Raw genomic sequence first — 16,011 nt, forward strand, 5'->3', positions numbered from 1 at the left:
TGAGTTGCCCAAGGTCACACAGCTAGTAAGTGGCAAAGCTGGATATGCACCCAGGCAGGAGGCTCCAGAGCCTGGCTCTTGCCTGCTGTGCTGTGCTGCTCCTCAGTCTCCCCAGTCCAGCTCACTCAGGCTCCCTTGGTTCCTCCAACCAGGCTCGTTGGGCGGAGCACTGCATCTGGAGTCACAAGCCCCGGGTTTGGCTCCAGGCTTTGATGCCAACTTACTGAGTGGCTTCGGGGAAATCACACTCCCTCTCTTTCTGGCCTTTTCTTTCCTTGTGTGTAAAATGGAGGTTTTGTTGAGTGTTTTGTGTGGATGATGGAGGTGACAGAGCCCTGTCCCGTGACCCATCACAGGGTTTGGGCCCAGATGGTCCAGGTTCTAGTCCTCATACTACTGCCAGCTGCTGTGTGGCCTTGGGTAGGAGTCTGCCCTCTCTGGGCCTCAGTTTCCTTGGCTGGGGCATGAGGATTATCCTATCTGCCCCACGATAGCATCGTTGGGGTTGATCCAGATAACGTGGTCCCAGCACTCCACTGGCCACAGCCAGCACTTGCTAAATGGGACTTGCTGCCATCTGACCCTCGAGTCCGAGGCTGCAGACAGGTGGCCCGCGCGTCACATCTGAACCGTGTATCTGTTTTATTTGGCCCTGCAGTGTTCCCAGTGTCTTTGAATAAGTTGCCAACATTTGAATATGGAGCCAATTCGTAGGAACATCTGGATTTATGGCTTTTCTTGATAACCTGGCAGATGGAGTCTGTACTCCCAATGGGAGTGAGTGGAGCTGCCCCTTGGGGGAGTCCACGGTGCCCCCCCAACCTGTTCTGGCCTCAGTTTACATGAATCGCCGCCCTTCCCTTCTAGGAGCTCAGGCCTCCAAACCTCAGTTTGGACGCCTGGTCCATTGGTCCATCCTGCCAGCCGGTCAATCAGAACCCAGTGTGTCCCACCTCGCCCTGCAGCTCCCCCTCCTCCTGGCTTTGACTTCATGGTCCGTTTCTCCACCCAGTGGCTGGAGGGTTCCCTGTTCCATCAGAGGCAGATCAGCCCCGTTCTCCTCACTCGGTCACAGTCGAATGCCTTCCAAAGACTGCCAGGAAGTCTGCAGTCTGTCCTGCTGCCTCCTGCCCTTCCCCGCTCCTCTCCGCCCCCACAGTCACTCTTCTCCAGCCACAACGGCCTCCTTACCGGCTCTTCAACAGGCCGAGGCTTTTGTACTCGCTGTTCCTTGCCTCCAGGAACTCTTCCACAAGACAACCCCGTGCAAGTCTCTGCTCAAATGTCCTCCTGTTTGTGAGGCCTTCCTGGACCGCCCCACTGAAATCAGCTGCCTCGCCGCCCGCTGGCACTCCCCTGTGCCCCTGATGTCCCCACTGCTCTGGTTGGGGTCATACCCACTGTGTATCACACTGGCTTCTCTCTCTTCTTTTTTTTTTGAGACGGAGTCTCGCTCTGTCACCCAGGCTGGAGTGCAGTGGCGCAATCTCGGCTCACTGCAAGCTCCGCCTCCCGGGTTCACGCCATTCTCCTGCCTCAGCCTCTCCGAGTAGCTGGGACTACAGGCGCCCGCCACCACGCCCGGCTAATTCTTTGTATTTTTTAGTAGAGACGGGGTTTCACTGTGTTAGCCAGGATGGCCTCGATCTCCTGACCTCGTGATCCGCCCACCTCGGCCTCCCAAAGTGTTGGGATTACAAGCGTAAGCCACCGCGCCCGGCCACACTGGCTTCTATCATCCATCTCCCTGCTGGGACACTGGCTCCCTGAGGACAAGCCTTGTCCCAGTCACATCGTGCTGCCCCCAGAGCCTAGATGAGCTGGCACTTCATTGCCGTAGAACTCAGCGTGGCAGCTCGTCCAGGCTCTGGGAGGCAGCACTGTGTGACAGGGACCAAGTCTTTTTTGTTTTTAATTTTTTTTTAAATTGTACTTTAAGTTCTAGGGTACATGTGCACAACATGCAGGTTTGTTACATATGTATACATGTGCCATGTTGGTGTGCTGCACCCATTAACTCGTCATTTACATTAGGTATATCCCCTAATGCTATCCCTCCCCCCTCCCCCCACCCCACGACAGGCCCCAGTGTGTGATGTTCCCCTTCCTGTGTCCAAGTGTTCTCATTGTTCATTTCCCACCTGTGAGTGAGAACATGTGGTGTTTGGTTTTTTGTCCTTGTGATAGTTTGCTGAGAATGATGGTTTCCAGCTTCATCCATGTCCCTACAAAGGACATGAACTCATCATTTTATATGGCTGCGTAGTATTCCATGGTGTATATGTGCCACATTTTCTTAATCCAGTCTGTCACTGTTGGACATTTGGGTTGGTTCCAAGTCTTTGCTATTGAGTAGTGCTGCAATAAACATACGTGTGCATGTGTCTTTATAGCAGGGACTAAGTCTTCAGGAGGGACTCAGGGAACACCTGTGGAATGCACTGGGGCTCTGGGGACTTCTCAGGGCTTCTGTGGGCAGCGAGAGGCCGAGGCTGTCTACTCCATGCCTGTCATTCCCGTGGACTTGTCAGATGTTCTTCTTTCTTCCCTGCTCCCTCTCTTGGTTTATTTCCAAGGAGAGGTGTTTAGTGGGATCCTGTGGGGAGCTCACGGTCATTCCCCTGTGTTTAAATTCTGGGGTGCCAGTCTCAGAGCTGTCTTGTGAGGACGCTGCAACCTCGGGCCTCTGCTGCCTTCAGGACGGTGCGGGTTAAGCTCTTTTGGTCTCAAGTAATGGAAACAAACTCGACCCCAGATAAGAATAAAAGGGGAACGGGCCAGGTGCGGTGGCTCATGCCTGTAATCCCAGCACTTTGGGAAGCCGAGGCGGGCGGATCACCTGAGGTCTGGAGTTCAAGACCAGCCTGGCCAACATGGTGAAACCCCATCTCTACTAAAAATACAAAAATTAGCCGGGTGGTGGCAGGCAGCTGTAGTCCCAGCTACTTGGGAGGCTGAGGCAGGAGAATTGCTTGAACCCTCTCTGGCAGCCCAGAAGCCTCCCGGTTGTCCTGATCTGGGGTCCGCAAACTTATCCTTCATTCCATCTGTCCCTGAGATGTGAGACACCAGAGGGTGGGAGGAGCAGGGGCAGAAAGGGCCCGGCTTGGGGTGGGAGAAGAATATATTGTGCCCCTGTACAACAAACCCCTGTGACAAAAAAAAAAAAAATAGAACATACTGTCCCTATCTCACTATCCATCCTTTGGGGTCACCGTAGAGAGGTCTCCTGGGTGACTGCCCATTTCTGGGATGCACAGATACATGTAGCCACAGAGTACTATGCAGACACCGCCAGCACACAGATGCGGAGGCACAGGACCAGCCACAGACTCACCTGGCCCTCAGGTGTACAGCTCACGGTGTGCGGCTCCCACAGGCAAAAATACTGAGATACCGCTAGGGGGACACATGCACACACAGCTCAAGGATACCCGAGACAGCACTCAGGACAATTCAGATGCGCCGTGTACACACACACACACACACACACACACGCACACGCACACACAGAGAGAGAGAGGCACAGACACACATATGTGCACATAGACCCTGGGGCTCACAGGATGCACAGACAACCCTGGCTGTCCCTGAGGAGGCTGCAGCGGGCAGACAGGGCAAACAGACCCCAACGTGACCTGCCCCACCTATGTTGGCACAGAGGGAGTGTTTTGCTTGGTTATAAGCACAGTGCTCGATGCCTGTCCCATGCCTAGAACCCTCCCTCTATAGGGCTGTTGCTAGGGCTCTGAGACACCAGAGAGTGGTCAGGGAGGGTGGCAGGGGAAACTTTGGGGACAGCTTCAGGGTACCGTGTTGGGACTGGGACATTGTCAGTGTGCTCAGAGAGGGCGTGTTCCCTGGGTCTTGATGGATTTAGAGGTCAAGGGACCATTTCTGGAAGCTCACTGTGTGCCAGGGCAGCTTATATCAGAGCTCAGCTCTTTTTTTTTTTTTTTTTTTTTTTGAGACAGAGTCTCACTGTTGCTCAGGCTGGAGTGCAGTGGCACGATTTCGGCTCACTGCAACCTCCACCTCCCAGATCCAAGAGATTCTCCTGCCTCAGCCTCCTGAGTAGTTGGGACTACAGGTGTGCACCACCACCACACCTGGCTAATTTTTGTATTTTTAGTAGAGACGGGATTTCACCATGTTAGCAAGGCTGGTCTCGAACTCCTGACCTCAGGTGATCCACCTGCCTTGGCCTCCGAAAGTGCTGAGATTACAGGCATGAGCCACTGCACTTGGCCAGAGATCTGCTCTGGAAGACCCCCCAGGCCGGAGGGCACTGCCACAAGCAGACAGTATGGCGAGGGTCCCTTTGGCCACCTGGCAGGCAAGGTGGATTCTGGAGGGAGGTGGCCTGGGAGCAAGGTGAGGATGGGGTGAGGGTATTTGAGCAGCAGAGTGTCTGCGTGACTGGGCATAACTGGAGGGACAGTAAATGACTCTTGTGTGAGAGGATGAGGGAGGGGTGAGAGGAGCTGACTACCCCCAGGACCTGGGGTGCAGTGAGACTCCTTAGCTTTATCCAGACTCGTGGGAGCCATGGAGGTTTGAGGCAGAGGTGTGGGCTGCTGGGACAGTGAGGGCTCACCATCCAGAGAGGAAGGCGAAGCTTTCAACTCTAAATGCCGTTTTATTTTTCGTGGTTTTTTTTTTTTTTTTTTTTTTTTTTTTCTGAGACGGAGTTTCACTCTTGTTGCCCGGGCTGGAGTGCAATAGCATGATCTCGGCTCACTGCAACCTCTGCCTCCCGGGTTCAAGCGATTCTCCTGCCTCACCCTCCCAAGTAGCTGGGATTACAGGCATGCGTCACCATGCCTGGCTAATTTTGTATTTTTAGTAGAAACAGTGTTTCTCCGTGTTGGTCAGGCTGGTCTGGAACTCCTGACTTCAGGTGATCCACCCGCCTTGGCCTCCCAAAGTGCTGGGATTACAGGCATGAGCCACTGTGCCCGACCCCAAATGTGTTTTACATTTTCTTCCTATTTGATTCATCTTTGTCCTGCAACATAAATATGCTACTTTTCCACTGATAAAAAGGAAAAATGGAATTTAAATTTCGCCTGGACTTCTCAAAAAAGTCAGTGTGATGAAAACATGTTCTCGATAAAACAGAAATGAGACTGGGCATGGTGGCTCATGCCTGGAATCCCAGCACATTGGGAGGCCAAGGCAGGAGAATCACTTGAGGCCAGGAGTTTGTGACCAGCCTGGGCAACACGGTGAGACCCCAGATCTACTAAAAACTTAAAAATTAGCTGGGCATGGTGGTGCATGCCCGTATGTCTGGAGGCTGAGGTAGGAGGATCGCTTGAGCCCAGGATTTGGAGGCCGCAGTGAGCTGATTGTGCCACTGCACTCCGGTGTGGGTGACAGAGTGAGACCCTGTCTCTAAAAAAAAGAGAGAGACAAGATGATCAGGATGAGCGCAGTGGCTCACGCCTATAATCCCAGCACTTTGGGAGGCCAAAGCAGGTGGATCATATGAGGTCAGGAGTTCGAGACCGGCCTGGCCTAGATGGTGAAACCCCGTTTCTACTAAAAATACAAAAATCAGCTGGGTGTGGCGGCGCACACCTGTAATCCCAGCTACTCGGGAGGCTAAGGCTGGAGAATTGCCCGGCCGTAGCCTTTTCTTTCAGAGGAAAACCTCCCTTAGGGCAAGGCCTAAACTCCAGCACCAGCTCAGGGAAGCAATAGAGCAGAAATTTAAATTCCTCAAGCTCCAGACTCACTTATGGGCTATGTGATTACAGGCAACATTTGTGCATGACTCGACAACCTCATTTTCCGGGCTTTAAAATGGCAAAGTACTCTGTACTTCTACTTCTAAAGGCCATTGTGGGACTCAAACTAGATAATGTAGGTGTAAGGCCTTTGAAAATCATCAAGTGTGGTTCTTATATAAGGACGTGCATCTGTGACATAACCTCAGGAGGTGTTTTTTGTTTTTTGTTTTGTTTTTTTTTGGAGATGGAGTCTCGCTCTGCTGCCCAAGCTGGAGTGTGGTGGAGGAGCTGGGATTACAGGTGTGCCCCACCACGCCCAGCTAATTTTTTTGAGACAGAGTCTCACTCTGTCCCCCAGGCAGTAGCGCAATGGCATGATCTTAGCTCACTGCAACCTCCACCTCCAGGGTTCAAGTGATTCTCCTGCCTCAGCCTCCCAAGCAGCTGGGATTACAGGTGCGCACAACCATGTCTGGCTAATTTTTGTATTTTTAGTAGAGATGGAGTTTCACCATGTTGGCCTGGGGGGTTTGGAATTCCTGACCTCAAGTAATCTGCCCACCTCGGCCTCCCAGTGTGCTGGGATTACAGGCATAAGCCACTGCACTCAGCCTCAGGAGGTTCTTGATGACATGTGCCCAAGGTGGTCAGAGCACAGCTTGCTTTTATACATTCTAGTGAGACATGAGCCATCAGTCAACATATGCAAGATGAACATCGGTTCAGTCTGGAAAGGCAGGACAACTTGAAGCTAAAAAAGGGAAGATTCCAAGTGGGAGGAGTTTTCTGGGTCATAGGTAGATAACAGAGAAATGGTTGCATTCTTTTGAGTTTCTGATTAGCCTCTCCAAAGGAGGCAATCAGATATGCATTTATCTCAGTGACCAGAGGGATGACTTTGAATAGAATGGGAGACAGGTTGGCCCTAAGGAGTTTCCAGCTTGACTTTTCCCTTTAGCTTAGTGATTTATGGGCCCCAAGATTTATTTTCCTTTAACAGTATATATATATATATATACTACATATATATACTACATATATCTGCTACATATACATACTACATATATCTACTACATATATACTACATATATACTACATATATCTACTACATATATACTACATATATACTACATATATATACTACATATATACTACATATATATACTACATATATATACTACATATATACTACATATATATATACACACACTATATATATGTGTGTGTGTGTGTGTGTGCGTGTGTGTCTCTGTGTATTTTTTTTTTTTTTTTTGAGATGGAGTCTTGCTGTATTGCCTAGGCTGGAGTGCAGGGCATGATCTTGGCTCACTGCAACCTCCGCCTCCAGGGTTCCAGTGATTCTGGTGCCTCAGCCTCCTGAGTAGCTGGGATTACAGCATGCGTCACCACCACGATCGGCTAAGTTTTTTTTGTATTTTTAGTAGAGACGGGGTTCCACCATGTTGGCCAGGCTGGTCTCAAACTCCTGACCTCAAGTGTTTCACCCACCTTGGCCTCCAAAAGTGCTGGGATTATAGGCATGAGCCACTGTGCAAGGCCAACACGCTAGTTATATTTTAATTTCAGATAAACAATGAATAATTTTTAAGTATATCTCATGTCATATTTGGTATATATTTATACTAAATACTGATTACTTAGTTGAAATTCAAATTTAACTTGGCGTCCTGATTTTTTTTTAATTTTTAAATTTAATTTTTATTTTGTAGAGATGGAGGTCTCACTATGTTGCCCAGGCTGGTCTAGAACTCCTGGCCCCAAGCGATCCTCCTGTTTCAGCCTCCCACAGGGCTGGGATTACAGACATGAGCCAGGGTTGCCTGCCATTCTATATCTTTATTTGCTAAGCTTGACAACCCTATTCTAATGTCATGTAACAACAGCAATGAAAACAATAGCAAACACATATCTAATAGGTTTTGTTTTGTTTTGTTTTGAGACAGAGTTTCGCTCTGTCGCCAGGCTGGAGTGCAGTGGCATGATCTTGGCTCACTGCAACCTCTGCCTCCCAGGTTCAAACAATTCTCCTGCCTCAGCCTCCTGAGTAGCTGGGACTACAGGTGCGTGCCACCATGCCCAGCTAATTTTTTGTATTTTTAGTAGAGACAGGGGTGTCACTGTGTTAGCCAGGATGGTCTTGATCTCCTGACTTTGTGATCTGCCCACCTTGGCCTCCCAAAGTTCTAGGATTACAGGCATGAGCCACCGCGCCCGGCCTCTATCTAGCAATTATTAAACAAAGTGAATGTCCTTTGAGTTTTGCATCCATTAAGTCCTTTAATATTTACAAAGAAGGTTTTTTTTTTTTTTTTTTTTTGAGACGGAGTCTCGCTCTGTCGCCCAGGCTGGAGTGCAGTGGTGCAAACTCTGCTCACTGCAAGCTCCGCCTCCCGGGTTCACGCCATTCTCCTGCCTCAGCCTCTCGGAGTAGCTGGGACTACAGGCGCCCGCCACCACGCCCGGCTAATTTTTTGTATTTTTAGTAGAGACGGGGTTTCACCGTGGTCTCGATCTCCTGACCTCGTGATCCACCCGCCTCGGCCTCCCAAAGTGCTGGGATTACAAGCGTGAGCCACCGCGCCCGGCCTAAAGAAGGTGCTTTTTGTGTGTGGCTTTTTGTTTGTTTGTTTTTTGCTTTTGGCTTTATTTATTTTGTTTTTTGTGTGCGTGAGATGGAGTCTTGCTCTGTCGTTCAGTCTGGAGTGCAGTGGCGTTATCTTGCCTCACTGCAAGCTCCGCCTCCCAGGTTCAAGCAATTCTCCTGCCTCAGCCTCCTGAGTAGCTGGGACTGCAGACACACACCACCATGTCTGGCTCATTTTTGTATTTTTGGTAGAGACAGGGTTTCACCATGTTGGCCAGACTGATCTTGAACTCCTGACCTCAAGTGATCTGACTGAAACCGCCTTTGCAAAACTATGACTGAAACAGAGAGAGATCTAACTTAACTGACTCCATCTTGCTTCTAACCTCCAAGCTCTCCTTGTTCATTCCTGGGTGTAGGCTGAACTAACTTTGGGAGAAACTTAGTTTATGCTTTATAGTTTAAACAAAGACCGTAACAACCCTTTCCCAAAGCAGACCTCCTTCTTGACTGGGGACTAGATTGCCTTTGTAGGACTAACATTAGCCACAAGATTAGAAATTATGGTTTGTAGCTGGAGGCTACAAGATTCTGACCCTCCCTAAACTTCTCCTAAGATCAGTGCCCAGCACTTTGAGAGGCCCAGGTGGGCTGATCATCTGAGGTCAGGAGTTCGATACCAGCCTGGCCAACATGGCAAAACCCCGTTTCTACTAAAAATACAAAAAAATTAGCCTGGAGTGGTGGTGGGTGCCTGTAATCCCAGCTGCTCCCAGGCAAGAGAATCCCAGGCAAAAGAATCGCTTGAACCCGGGAGGCAGAGTTTGCAGTGAGCCGAGATTGTGCCACTGCACTCCAGCCTGGGCAACAAAGTGGGACTCCGTCTTGGAAAAAAAAAATAATACAAAAATTAGCCAGGCGTGGTGGCGGGCACCTGTAGTCCCAGCTACTCGGGAGGCTGAGGCCTGAGAATTGCTTGAACCCGGGAGACGGAGGTTGCAGTGAGCTGAGATAGCGCCATTGCACTCCAGCCTTGGTGAAAAAATGAAAAAAAAGATCAGTGCTTGAGATATTTTTCAGACCCTACACTTGATAGATCAGCTGGCACCACTCAGATCAATAAACTGGCTCATCTGATCTTGTGGCCCTCACCCAGGAACTGACTCAGCAAAAGAAGACAGCCCCGATTCCCTAGGATTTCATCTCTGACCAACCAATCAGCACTCCTGGCTCACTGGCTTCCCCCCCCACCGCCGCCAGCAGGTTATCCTTAAAAACTCTGCTCCCCGAATGCTCCAGGAGACTGATTTGAGTAATAATAAAACTCTGGTCTTCCGGACAGCTGGCTCTGCATGAATTACTCTTTCTCTGTTGCAATTCCCGTCTTGATGAATTGGCTCTGTCTAGGCAGCGGGCAAGGTGAATTCCTTGGGTGGTTACACGATTGGCTAGGCTTCCCAAAGCGCTGGGATTTCAGGCGTGAGCCACCACGCCCAGTGTGTTTTTGGCTTTATTTCATCGACAAGGAAACTGAGGTGGTAATTTGCCCAATGCCACACAGCCACTATGTGCAGGAACAAAAGTGCCCATGTGACTCCTACATAGCTCAGATTTTCTGCACAGTCATGATTTTAAGTTTTCTGTTATCCTGACTAGATCTACTGAACACTCCTTGCCAAGCCATGCAACTTTTTGTTCTAATAAGTATGATCACCACACTCTGAAAATGACTATAGTTTCATGCAAAGTTGTGAAGCAGATACCACCACCGCCTCTTGTTATTCCTCCTTTCTCTACCAAGTGACCCTGCTGAAAAATCAACTGACAAAGGCAGATTAATAGAGAAAAGGCGGCCGGGTGCCGTGGCTCACGCCTGTAATCCCAGCACTTTGGGAGGCCGAGGTGGGCGGATCACGAGGTCAGGAGATCGAGACCATCCTGGCTAACACGGTGAAACGCCGTCTCTATTAAAAACACACAAAAAATTAGCCGGGCAAGGTGGCGGGCGCCTGTAGTCCCAGCTACGCGGGAGGCTGAGGCAGGAGAATGGCGTGAACCCCGGGGGGCGGAGCCTGCAGTGAGCCGAGATCGCGCCACTGCACTCCAGCCTGGGTGACAGAGCGAGACTCCTTCTCAAAAAGAAAAAAAAAAAAAAAATAGAGAAAAGGCACACACATTTAGTAACATGCACGGCATATGGGTGGGGCGAATCACACGGTAATTACCTAATATCCCAGTGGGGCCCAGATAGTTGTATAGCCTTATTTCAGAGAGGAGGGAAAGATCAGAAACACAGTGGTTCTGTTAAGGGGCAATAAGTGATTATGAGGCAGAATGAATGGATAAGGGAACAGAGACTAACTTGTAAATGGTTCTCTTTGGAAACTGAATGAGCCTGAAAGACACACATTGTCTTGTAAAAGAATCTGTCCTGATGTGATTACATTCTTGGTCTTCCTTCCTGCAAAAGATAAGATAATAGACAGGGGGAGGAAAAACCATTGTTCTTGGGGGGTCCTTGGGTCTTTCTGTAGATTGAGGAAGTCTCTTCTAACCCTGTTGATCTCTAGGGCATTTAATTCAAAACACTCATTATACCAGGGAGTCACATTTTGGGGTGAAGTTTCCTTCATTGGCCTTAACCCCCAGTCAGTGGAGATGGATGAGGCAAAGATCTTCTGCTCCTACTGGAGTCCTTCCCAGCATACAGGCACCCCGCTCTGGACTCTGGCATCTGAGAAGGCATTAGTAATCGGAGAAAGTTCTGGGTACCCTCACATCACACCAAGCCTTTACTCTGCCTACAATTAAGAACGTGGGCCAGGCATGGTGGCTCAAGGCTATAATCCCAGCACTTTGAGAGGCCAAGGCCTGGGGAGGGAAGGGGAGATAAGACCAGCCTGGTTTCTATTAAAAAAGCAAACAAACAAAAACACGGGCGAGGCCCATGCCTGTAATCCCAGCACTTTGGGAGGCTGAGGTGGACCAATCACTTGAGGTCAGGAGTTCGAGACCATCTTTGCCAACGTGGTGAAACCCCATCTCTACTAAAAATACAAAAATTAGCTGGGCATGGTGGTGGGCGCCTGTAGTCCCAGCTACTCGGGAGGCTGAGGCAGGAGAACCACTTGAACCCAGGAGGCAAAGATTGCAGTGAGCCGAGATCACACCACTGCACCCCAGTCTGGGCGACAGAGCGAGATTCCATCCCACAAACACACACAAACACATACACATACACAACAACAACAGCAACAAAAAACACCTGGCTATGTAGTGCTGGCACAATAAACGAATTGCACTTTTGGTGCATGTTTACCCCAGTACACTAAAGGAGAGATGGCTTTTGTTTCCTTTTAATAGGACATGTTGTTATTTTTGTTTGGTATGGATGGTGAGCCAAGGCATAGTATTGCTGGGTAATTTTGATAACATCAGAGATTGAGCACCTACTATATGCCAGACACTATTCTAGGCACTTGGGATACATCTCTGCAAAGATCCCAGTCCTCCAAGAGCCTGTAATCCTAGCACTTTGGGAGGCCAAGGCAAGAGGATTGCTTGAGCCCAGGAGTTCGAGACCAGCTAGGACATCAGGCGAAACCCTGTCTCTACCAAAAATACAAAAATTGGCTGTACGTAAGGGTGTGTGCCTGTGGTCTCAGCTACATGGAAGACTGAGGAAGGAGGATCGCTTGAGCCTGAGAGGTGGGGATTGCAGTGAGCTGAGATTGCACCACTGCACTTAATCCTGCACAACAGAGCAAGACCCTGTCTCAAAACAAACAAAACAAACAAAGAAACAAACAAAAACCCTGGCAGATTATTGATGAAAAGGCATACACATTTATTAATGTGCACAGGGAGAACAAGAGAGTGATGATCCCAACCCCTCAATGGGGAGGGGAAGCTTATATTCCATCTAGAGGTTACTGAAAGAATGGGGAACATACCCCAAAACAGGATATAAGAGTAAATCATATGGTTGCCAGCAGTTATGGGATGGAGAGAAGCGGAAGCCTGGCTAGCCACAGTGGTCTTGTTAGGTGCTTGAAACCATGCAGATAGCAGCCTTCAGAGACACAATAGGTAGTAAATGTTTCTTTCAGGCTTCAAACATTGTCAGACTCTCAGCTAATGTTTCCTAGATCTGGGGAAGGGAGGGCTCCAAAGAAAGCCTGGCTGCCTCAGTGTAGATTTTCTCTACAGATGCAAATCTTTCCCACAAAAGACAGCTTTCCTTCTATTCTTGTATTTCCAACCCTTCTGAAGAGGTATCTTATTTGTTTTTTCTTTTTCTTTTTTATTATGAAGAAGTATCTTAAAATATGTCAAAGAAGTTTAATTAATTAATTTATTTATTTTTGAGAGGGAGTCTCACTCTGTTGTCCAGGTTGGAGTGCAGTGGCTTGATCTTGGCTCACTGCAACCTCCACCTCCCAGGTTCAAGAGATTCTCCTACCTCAGCCTCCCAAGTAACTGGGACTACAGACGTACGCCACCATACCCAGCTAATTTTTGTATTTTTAGTAGAGACAGGCTTTCACCATGTGGCCAGGCTGGTCTCGATCTCTTGACTTCGTGATCCGCCCGCCTAGGCCTCTCAAAGTGCTGGGGTTACAGGCGTGAGCCACCGCGCCTGGCCTGGATTACTTCTAAAACTATGAAAAGTAAAGTGTAGTTAATTTTTAATTTTGTTTAGAGATAAGGTCTCACTATATTGGCCAGGCTGGGATTACAGATGCACGCCACCAAGCCCAGCTAATTTTTGTATTTTTAGTAGACACGGGGGTTCTTCTATGTCGCCCAGGCTGGTCTTGAACTCCTGACCTCACGAGATCTGCCCAACCCTGCCTCCCAAAGTGCTGGGATTACAGGCATGAGCCACCACGCCTGGCCAGAAGTGTATATTTTGAGGTGAAGTGAAATATTTTGGTTTCCTTCGAGGGGATTGTTAGTTGTCTTGCTGTGGTGTGGCCTTAGGAGATGCATTCTTTTCTGTTGTTTTTGCCACCTTCCTTGTTTGCCTGTGTTGGGCACATCGCAGTCTGATGATTAATAGGCTGATTTTCACTTTCGACATAGAGACTACAGAAAAGCCGAACTTAAGGGCTTATGAAAAACTGCCTATGGAAGCTCAGAGTTTAATATGTTGCATCTGAGTGGACAGTAGGCCTTATGGGGAAAAATAATTAAATACACTCTGAGGCCCGGCATGGTAGCTTATGCCTATAATCCTAGCATTTAGGGAGGCCAAGACAGGAGCATCACTTGAGCCCAGGTGCTGGAGACCAGCCTGGCCAATACAGTGAGACCTAATTTCTAAACAAAATTAAAAATTAACTACACTTTACTTTTCACAGTTTTAGAAGTAATCCAGGCCGGGCGCAGTGGCTCACGCCTGTAACCCCAGCACTTTGAGAGGCCTAGACAGGCTGATCACAAAGTCAAGAGATTGAGACCAGCCTGGCCAACATGGTGAAAGCCTGTCTCTACTAAAAATACAAAAATTAGCTGGGTGTGGTGGCGCACGTCTGTAGTCCCAGCTACTTGGGAGGCTGAGGCAGGAGAATCGCTTAAACCGGGGAGGCAGAGGTTGCAGTGAACTGAGATCGCGCCATTGCACTCCAGCCTGGTGACAGAGCGAGACGGTCTCAAAAAAAAAAAAAAAAAAAAAAAGAAGTAATCCTCAGAAGCTAGGATATTCCTTATTTCTCAGCCTTAAAATAGAAGGCTCTATTTACAACAGCCTTCTGGCCGGGCGCGGTGGCTTACGCCTGTAATCCCAGCACTTTGGGAGGCCGAGGCGGGCGGATCACAAGGTCAGGAGATCGAGACCATCCTGGCTAACACGGTGAGACCCCGTCTCTACTAAAATACAAAAAATTAGCCGGCGAGGTGGCAGGCGCCTGTAGTCCCAGCTACGCGGGAGGCTGAGGCAGGAGAATGGCGTGAACCCCGGGGGGCGGAGCCTGCAGTGAGCCGAGATCGCGCCACTGCACTCCAGCCTGGTGACAGAGCGAGACTCCGTCTCAAAAAAAAAAAAAAAAAAAAAAGAGCCTTCTTTGGGGCTCTCCCTTCCCCAGATCTAAGAGAGATTAACTGAGATTATCTAAGAGAGATTAACAACTTGAAAAGTCTGAAAGAAACATTTACCACCTATTGTGTCTCTAAAGGTTACTACCTGTGTGGTAGCCTTTATTTGCCACAACATGGATAAACCTGCAGGACATTATATGAAATGAAATAAGCCAGACACGAAGAACAATACTGCATTATCTCACTTATACGTGAAGATGTGAAAAAGTTGAATACATAGAAACAGAGTAGAACAGTGGTTTACCAGGACTGGAGTGGGGAATGGGGACATCAGGTCAAAGGGGACAAAGTTGCAGCTGTGTAGGATGAGTAAGTCTAGAGATCTAATGTACCACATGAAGTCTCGCTCTGTTGCCCAGGCTGGAGTGCAGTGGCGTGATCTCAGCTCACTGCAAGCTCCGCCTCCCGGGTTCACGCCATTCTCCTGCCTCAGCCTCCCGAGTAGCTGGGACTACAGGCACCTGCCACTATGCCCAGCTAATTTTTTGTATTTTTTTTAGTAGAGACGGGGTTTCACCATGTTAGCCAGGATGGTCTTGATCTCCTGACCTCGTGATCTGCCCGCCTCGGCCTCCCAAAGTGCTGGGATTACAGGTGTAAGTCACCGCGCCCGGCCGAAGACTATGATTAATGCTAATAGATAATATTGTATCGTATACTGGAAAATTGCTAAGAGCTTGGGTTTTTACCACAAACACATACACAAAATATTCATGTGAGGTGATACGCTAAATCTGCTTGACTGTAGTAATCACTTCACTATGTACATGTATATTAAAACAATGTTTTACACCTTAAATACAATTTTAAAGACGCATTTAAAAAAAAGCTAGGATATTCCGGACATATTTTGTTACTCATTATGTATTCACTGCAGTGTGAAAAGCACAATGCAAAGCGTTTTTTGTTTGTTTGTTTTTTCTGAGATGGAGTCTAGCTTTGTCGCCCAGGCTGGAGTGCAGTGGCTGGAGTGCGGTGGCGCGATCTCGGCTCACTGCAAGCTTCGCCTCCCGGGTTCACGCCATTCTCCTGCCTCAGCCTCCTGAGTAGCTGGGACTACAGGTGCCCGCCATCACGCCCGGCTAAGTTTTTTGTATTTTTTAGTAGAGACGGGGTTTCACCGTGTTAGCCAGGATGGTCTCAATCTCCTGACCTGGTGATCCGCCCCCCTCAGCCTTCCAAAGTGCTGAGATTACAGGAGTCAGCCACCGCGCCCGGCCAGTGCAAAGGTTTTTAAACAGATTCTCATTTAACTTTCACAGCCATCTCTGGAGTAGGTACTATTATCTATTACTTTTTTTTTTTTTTTTTTTTGAGACAGAGTCGCTGTCGCCCAGGCTGGAGTGCAGTGGCGCAATCTCGGCTCACTTCAGGCTCCGCCTCCCGGGTTCACGCCATTCTCCTGTCTCAGCCTCCTGAGTAGCTGGGACTACAGGCGCCCCCCACCGCGCCCGGCTAATTTTTTGTATTTTTAGTAGAGACGGGGTTTCACCGTGTTAGCCAGGATGGTCTCGATCTCCTGCCCTCGTGATCCGCCTGCTTCGGCCTCCCAAAGTGCTGGGATTACAGGCG

Source organism: Nomascus leucogenys, unplaced genomic scaffold (assembly GCF_006542625.1).
Source record: "Nomascus leucogenys isolate Asia unplaced genomic scaffold, Asia_NLE_v1 000025F_20173291_qpdss1sc, whole genome shotgun sequence".
Taxonomy (NCBI): domain Eukaryota; kingdom Metazoa; phylum Chordata; class Mammalia; order Primates; family Hylobatidae; genus Nomascus; species Nomascus leucogenys.